General features: G+C 49.8%; 1 protein-coding gene across 1 annotated transcript in view; it reads right to left on the reverse strand.

Annotated features, from left to right (window-relative positions):
- Window positions 1–5,720, reverse strand: part of tmem98 (transmembrane protein 98) — a 61,129-nt gene extending 55,409 nt beyond the window's left edge. The window contains exon 1 of the mRNA XM_078223805.1: window positions 5,589–5,720. The gene's annotated coding sequence lies outside the window, so the exon portion shown is untranslated. The remainder of the gene's footprint in view (window positions 1–5,588) is intronic.
- Between the last annotated feature and the right edge of the window lie 2,381 nt (window positions 5,721–8,101).

An 8,101-nucleotide genomic window follows, 5' to 3' on the forward strand; every position in this document is an offset into this window, starting at 1 on the left:
GATGGATGGGGAGTTGGGTGCGATGTGTTGGAATGCACCAATGCATTGTCAACCTGATCATAGAATCCCTACAGTGCAGAAGGAGGCCATTTGGCCCATTGAATCTGCAACCACCACAATCCCACCCAGGCCCTATTCCCGTAACCCCACACATTTATCCTGCTAATCCCCCTGACACTAAGGGGCAATTTACCATGGCCAATCCATCTAACCTGCACATCTTTGGACCATGGGAGGAAACCGGAACACCCGGGGGAAACCCACGCAGACACGGGGAGACTCCACACAGACAGTGACCCAAGCCGGGATTGAACCTGGGTCCCTGGCGCTGTGAGGCAACAGTGCTAACCACTGTGCCATCCCAAGTGCCTGTGATTGCCACCATATGGTTCCTATCAGAAGCCTGCACTGAGGCATCCCCACCGTATGAGGGTAATTTATCCCAGCTTGCTTTGACACTCTATCCTGTTGCTCCTGAACAAAGCCCAAGAACAGGGCTCCTGTTTCTTTCGTGTTCATGAAAGAAAAACATTTTGAAACATTATCATTACTTTGGAGTGAAACTAAACATGGAAAATCCAAATTTAAAATCAACAAAGCTCAGAGTGAGCTTTCCCCAGTGTAAGATGAAGTGAATCTCACGAGGAGAACAATAAGGTAATTTACGAAACTGAACCAGCTAGTTTAGGTATTGGGAGAAATGTTTAATTATCACCATGGTGGGAGTGAGGTCCAGTCATGCATGGGTAACCAAGAAGGTCCCCATCCTAAAGGGTTGAGGTGGGTAGTCCTGCCGTGGCAGAACGGGATGGGGGCATTTTTGTACGCGGGGTCTTTTGACAGTGGGAAAAATAGGGAGGAAGTATTCCTGCTCCCCCTGGATCAAAGGGATGCTGTGGAGGTACCTATCCTCTCTCCAGGTAGAGTTGCCAACCCTCCAGGATTGGCCAGGAGTCTCCATGAATTGGAGATCAGTCCCGAGGACACTGTCCGTGCCGCCCTGGGGAAAAACCACCATTAAAAAATAGTCAAGGGCTGCGATTCTCCCTAATCGAGACTAAAGACGGAATTATCCTGTCCTGCCTGCTACGGGAATCATAGCGGGCGGGACAGGACCATGCAAAGGTCCGTTGTCTTGGGAGGGATTTTCCTGTCTTTGGGCGAGTGCACCTGGAAAACCCCGCCCCAAGTGTCCCCGCCAATGGGAAAACCAGAGTGTTTCCCCTTGGCACTGGCAGTGTCTTTCAGATGGGATTCAGCCACCTGAGGCCATCCCAAGAAGCCCACCAGCCAGCCCCGCTATTCAGAGATCGGAGCCCTATTTATTAATGATCTCCGCGGTCGGAGACGGGCTTCCCTCCTCCCAAAACTGAGATGGTGACACCCCCCCAACCCTCACTGACTAAGGGAGTGCCACCAACCCCTCAGCAAGAGTAGCATTCTCCCCCCACCACTCAAATAACGAGTCACCACACCCCTTCCCCCAACAGGCAGACATGAGGGTGACCTGACCCGACCCCCTACACTCAGACACCCACTCAGAATATGAGGACATAAGAACTACGAGTAGATCATTCATCCCCTCGAGCCTGCTCTGCCATTCAATATGATCATGGCTGATCTCACCCCAGTCTCAACTCCACTTTCCTGGCCATTCTCCACAACCCCTACTAATTAACAATTGTCCACCTCTTCCTTAAATTTACTCAAAATTCCAGCATCCACCACGCTCTGGGGTGGTGAATTTCACAGACTCGCGACCCTTTGAGAGAATTAATTCCCCCTCATCTCTGTTGTAAATCTGTCACCCCTTGTCCTAGAATTATAAGTAAAAGATTGCCCGACAAGAGGAAACACCCAAAAGAGAAAATGCTGGAAAATCTCAGCAGGTCTGGCAGCATCTGTAAGGAGAGAAAAGAGCTGATGTTTCGAGTCCAGATGACAAAGGACTTTGACAAAAGGTCGTCTGGTCTTGAAACGTCAGCTCTTTTCTCTCCTTACAGATGCTGCCAGACCTGCTGAGATTTTCCAGCATTTTCTCTTTTGATAAGAGGAAACATCCTCTCCTTGCCTGCTTTGTCAATACCTCTAAACAGTGATCTCACTAATGCTTTGTACAGTGGCAGCAACACTTCACTACTTTTCTATTCTATTCCTTCAGCAATAAATGCCAAGTTTCCATTTGCCTTTCTTATTTACTGCTGTACCTGCATGCTAGTTTCCTGTGATTCATGAACGAGGATACCCAGGTCCCTCTGCACCGAAGCAGCCACAGCTCCTCCCCCCACACCCTTCCCTTAGACCCTTCTCCCAGCCCCCCTCTGACTCCCATTCAACCCCTTCCCCATCAGAACCCCCTCAACCCCCTCCCCCCCACAGACCACCGCTCAGCCCCCTTCCCCATCAGACCCCCCTCAGTCCCCCTCAACACAGACCCCTGATCAACCACCCTGCCCCCCCCAGACCCCCGCTCAGCCCCCTTCCCCAGTCAGACCCTGCCTCTCCACCCCTCCCCTTAGACCTCCACTCAGCCCCCTCTCCCTCTGACTCCCACTCATGCCCCCCTTCAGGTGGCACACCTTGACAGTGCCCACAGTGCACACTTCCCCCAGCACCCTGTAACTGACACCCAGGCCAGGTGCCTTGGGCCCCAAGGAGGTATGTCCAGTGCCATGTGACCTCTGCCAGAGTAAGGGTCCCCCAGTGTCCTGGGGGTTGGGTGGGCTTAATCGACAAAAGAGGAAGCAAAACCACCTATTCCCTTTGAAGAAACCACAGCTGTCAATCAGGCTTCGATCCTTGTAAACATTGCTGTTAGGAACAATGGGGGTACTTGAGATGCATTCAAGAATGATGGACAAGGCAAATAAACACAGCTGACTGGAGACTGAGTAGAAATCCAGTGAGCTGCGAATGAAAGTTTATTTCAATGCACAACACTATGAAATTGAAAGAGATAAAAGTTTTCAGTGGAATCGAGAGGGTTTCAAAGGTTTCAGCTTACTATGAAGGCTCAGAGAGTTCAAAATAAAACTGTATGAATACATTGTGGCTGTGTGCACAGCTGTGGGGAAGGGAACTCTCTGCCAGTGAAATTGACATCTCCGCTCTGTCAGAGACTTCAAAGAGGTCTGCTCACACCTGCAGTTTCTGACAGGGAGAAAGGGAAATATCTGCTGCAGAATGGAGTGCTGCAATGATATAAAAGCCAGGTGACCAGGGGGCATGAAGATTAAAGTGACCTGGCCACTTCCGAATTATCACAGCTGGCAGGCAGGGGTGCAGATGTTGATTACAGGGCTGCCTGAAATCACCATGCCAGGGGGTGATTTTCAGGTCTACCAAAGCTGAAGGGTCAGTCCAGCCATGAGACCCCCATCCCAGGGGTGAATGGCGAGATTAACCCCTTGCTCCGGGCTCACCCAATCCCCAGGACCTAGGGGGAATTCTTCCTTTGAAGCCTGGTAGTGGCAGAGGGGCAAATGGCCACTGGACCAACCTCCTTGACCCCTCCCGGCCCAAGGCACCAGGCCAAGGTGTCAGTGCCAGGGTACCAAGGGAAGTGCACTGTTGACACTGCAAGGGCGCATGGCCTGGTCGCCCTCATGGTGTGGGGGAAGGAGTGACCCAATATTTGAGTGGTGTGTGGGGGGGAGGAGTATGCCCCTCTTTGCTGAGGGGTTGGTGGTCCCTCGGAGTCTAGCATGCCAGATCCACATTGGTGATGACCAACACCAAATCCCACCCAGTGCATTCCTGCTGGGGGGTGCTGGGTAAATGGCGGGGCGAGGGGTGCTGAATGGGCCTTGAGGTCCGCTAATTGGATTACAATTAGCGGATTTGACTATTGATGGGGTTCCCACCCGGGTGGGAACCCAACTGGGGCTGGTGGGGCGGGTAAATACCAATGGCCCTCACACCCAGTGGGATCCCATTTTTAGCTCCGATTCAGCGAGTAATCGGGATTCCCGCCATTAGCAATCCCCAACCCCAAGATTTTCTGTCATTTTTAGAAAACGTTTCTCTTTACTGGATATAAAGGAATTGAAAACGCAAAAAATGGCCATTCAAGTGACAATCAAACCTCATCTAATTGGGTAATGAGTCTTTTTGTTTCCCAATTGGTACAGGAAGGCAGGATGTCACAGGGATGCATGAGCTTGGCTGATAATCGTGTGATGAAACCTCCAGGAATACATTTGTCCCCAAGGTTTAGCAATGCTGGCCCCTAGGCTAGGGAGCAAAATGGATAAATCAGCCCCTCTCCCTGCTTCACTCTTCAATAACTCCAAGTCCTCTGGTGTGAATGTGGGAGGGGGGAGTGTGGAGGCAGTGGCGGCGTGGTTGGGTAGTAGAGGCTGTGACTCCTTGATTATTGGGCGGCACGGTGGCAGAGCGGTTACCATTGCTGCCTCACAGCGCCAGGGACACGGGTTCAATTCTGGCCTTGGGTGACTATCTGTGTGGAGTTCACACGTTCTCCCCGTATCTGCGTGGGTTTCCTCCAGGTGCTCCGGTTTCCTCCCACACTGTCAGTAACGAAGAGGTGCCAGTCTCCGATGTGCGGGTTTGGTCGATTGGCCACGCTAAATTGCCGCTTATGTCAGGGGGATTACCAGGTAAATATGTGGGGTTCCGGGGATAGGGGCTTGGGTGGGATTGTGGTCGGTGCAGGCTCGATGGGCTGAATGGCCTCCTTCTGTAATGTAGGGATTTTATGATTGAAGAAAGGCAGAATGTCCAGGTTCACACATTCACTTGGATGATGTAGAGAGGCTATTACCCTCCCCCAGCCCACCTCACCCTCTCAGCATCAGAAGGCCATCTCCTAATGGGGACCTCAGCCCCTAATCGGTGCTTGAAGAAGGAGGACTGAGAAAACAAAGTACAGAGAGAAGAAAAAAATAAAATCAGTTTTGCTAGGGATACTTCAACAATGAAGAAACTTCACCCAGACTCTGAAGCAACTTAAAGCACAAATAACAAGCACAAAAACACCTTGCCAAAACCGCGAGGAAGTTGTCCTAGGTTTCTACAGAGGGGCAGCAGAATCTGCAGAGATGGCTCAGTCCATAAACCCCTCAAAGCTGCCCAGCAAACCCCTCCAAAATCCTTCAGAAATGCCTGCGAACAGTGTCTGCAACTACAGACCATCTCAGACACACAACTCTGCAGTGCTGGGGGAGTGTGTGTGTGTGTGTGTGTGTGTGTGTGGGGGGGGGGGGGGGGGGCGGGGGAGGGGGTGGGTGGTAGGGGTAGTTATTTCTAACACTCTCACTCTGCCACTGAAGAACTCTCACTTCAGACAGTGTTCCTCCACCCTCTGGGCCTCTGAATAGGGAGAGGGAGAAAAAAAAGCAAGTTTACAAGGGAGCTGTCAACATTTGACAGAATCCAACTGAGTCAAGGCAGAGCCCAGGGAAATGAATCTGGCGGCTCAGCGCTCCTCAATCCTGAGGAATTCCTTCACAGCAGCAACAGTCTGACAATAGCGAAGGCAGAGAGGGGCCAACCCTCGGCCAGAAAGATGGCAAGATACTCTCTGACTTACACACAAACACACAACACATCTCACAACAGGTACTCACACTTCACGTCTGGAGTACGTTGCATGGCGGGCAGAGGACTTCAGTTTACTTGGTGCTGTTAAAAAAATCTGGGGAGGTAACGAGATCACAGGCAGGAAACGGGATAGCAGAGGGAGCGAGGTACCCTGGAATGCTGCTAATGCCTTTAATAGGATCAGTGCACAATGCAGCAGGGGCCAGCTCCTCCCCCTACAGCACTGAGCAACTCCACGAAATCCAAATACATCAGCACCCACCCCCCTACCCCCCTCTTCCCATCCCCCCATCGCCCTCTGACAGATCTTATAAAGACAGCACTTTCATACAACAGGCAAGCTCTCTATAAACTTTCACTGTGCTGTGTGTATGTGTGTGTGAGAGCATGTTCCTCATTAACTCCCCACACTCAGACAAAAGATCAGAGTTGTGTAATTCCCATTAAAACAAATCTACTAGAAGCAAAGTGACCGTGAGAGAGATGTGGGTGGACTGGGTATGGGGAGGGTGAGTGGTGTTGTGTGGCCTGAACTAATTTGTTGTTTTACTGGTCAGAGCCTGTAATGATCATTTGATAAATGCATCGAGATAAAATCATAGAATCCCCACACTGCAGAAGCAGGCCATTCGGCCCATTGATCCCTGCAACCCCACACGTTCACCCTGCCAATCCCCCTAACACTAACGGACAATTTAGCATGGCCAATCCACCTAACCTGCACATCTTTGGACTGTGGGAGGAAACCAGAGCACCCGGAGGAAACCCACGCAGAGAGAACATGCAGACTCCACACAGACAGTGACCCAAGCTGGGGATTGAACCTGGGTCCCTGACGCTGTGAGGCAACAGTGATAACCACTATACCACCGTGCTCCCCTTGGAGGTATACAGTCAGTGCAGCAGAGATAGAGGCCTCACCGCCCATCTCGTCCAACTCTCTTTAGAACAATCGAGACAGTTCCATTTCCCCGTTCTGCCCTCATAGTCGTGCTAGTTTATTATCCTCAAGTGCCTATCCACTTTCCTTCTCAGGGAGGTTCCAGAGGACTGCAGAATTGTAAAAATTACACCCTTGTTCAAAATAGCTTGTAACGATAGCCCCAGCAATTACAGGCCAGTCAGTGTAACACCTGCAAGCTATTAGAAATAATCATTCGGGATAGAATTAGCAGTCACCTGGAAAATGTGGGTTGATTAGGAAGACATGATATGGAGTGCCAGCGTTGGACTGGGGTAAACACAGTAAGAAATCTCACAACACCAGGTTAACGTCCAACAGGTTTATTTGCTAGCAAAAGTCACTATCTTTCGGAGCACTGCTCCTTCATCAGGTGAGTGGGATTTCAGTTCACAAACAGGGCATATAAAGACACAATAAAGACACAATTGTGTCTTTATTGTGTCTTTATATGCCCTGTTTGTGAACTGAAATCCCACTCACCTGATGAAGGAGCAGCGCTCTGAAAGCTAGTGGCTTTTGCTACCAAATAAACCGGTTGCACTTTAACCTGGTGTTGTGAGATTTCTTACCTTGATTAGGAAGAGCCAGCATGGATTTCTGGGTGGCACAGTAGTTAGCACTGTTGCCTCACAGCGCTAGGGACCTGCGTTCGATTCCTGGCTTGGGTCACTGTCTGTGTGGAGTCTGCACATTCTCCCTGTGTCTGTGTGGGTTTCCTCCGGGTGCTCTGGTTTCCTCCCAAAGTCCGAAAGATGTGCCGGGTAGGGTGCATTCGCTGTGCTAAATTCTCCCTCAGTGTACCCGAACAGGCGCCGGAGTGTGGCGACTAGGGGGTTTTCACAGTAACTTCATTGCAGTGTTAATGTAAACCTACTTGTGACATTAATAATAAATAAATAAAGGGGAAATGGGGTTTAACTAACTTGCCGGAGATGTTTGAGGAGGTAACGGACATTAGGGAGGCATTCAATACAGTGCCACACAACAGGCTTGTGAGACATTTATAGCTCATGGAGTGAAAGGGACAGTAGCAATGTGGAAACAAAATTGGCTAAATAATATGAAGCAGAGAGTAATGGTCAATGGATATTTTTCCTGCTGGAGGAAGGTTTGCAGTGGTCTTCCCCAAGGGTCGGTATTGGGATCTGTGATTTTCCTGATATATATTAATGGTCTAGATTTGTTGTGCAGGGACTAATTTCAAAGTTTGCGGATGACGCAAAGTTTGGATGTATTGTAAACTGAGAAGAGGACTGAGTAGAACTCATAGACAAGTTGGTGGAGTGGGCAGATAGGTGGCAGATAAAGTTCAATGTGGAGAAGTGTGAGGTAGAAATAAGATGGAGAGATAATGTAAAATAAGGGTAAAATTCTTAAAGGATTCAGGAACAGAAGGACCTTGGTGTATTTGTGCAAAGATCATTGAAGATGGCAGGACAGGCAGACAACAGTTAACAGAACACATAGTATCCTCGACTTTATTAATAAGGGTATAGAGTACAGAGCAGCAGTGTTATGCTGAATTTACACAAGATGCTACTGAGAACTCAGCTGGAATATTGTGTACAGTACACT

The sequence above is a fragment of the Mustelus asterias genome, chromosome 11 (assembly GCF_964213995.1).
Source record: "Mustelus asterias chromosome 11, sMusAst1.hap1.1, whole genome shotgun sequence".
NCBI classification, from domain to species: domain Eukaryota; kingdom Metazoa; phylum Chordata; class Chondrichthyes; order Carcharhiniformes; family Triakidae; genus Mustelus; species Mustelus asterias.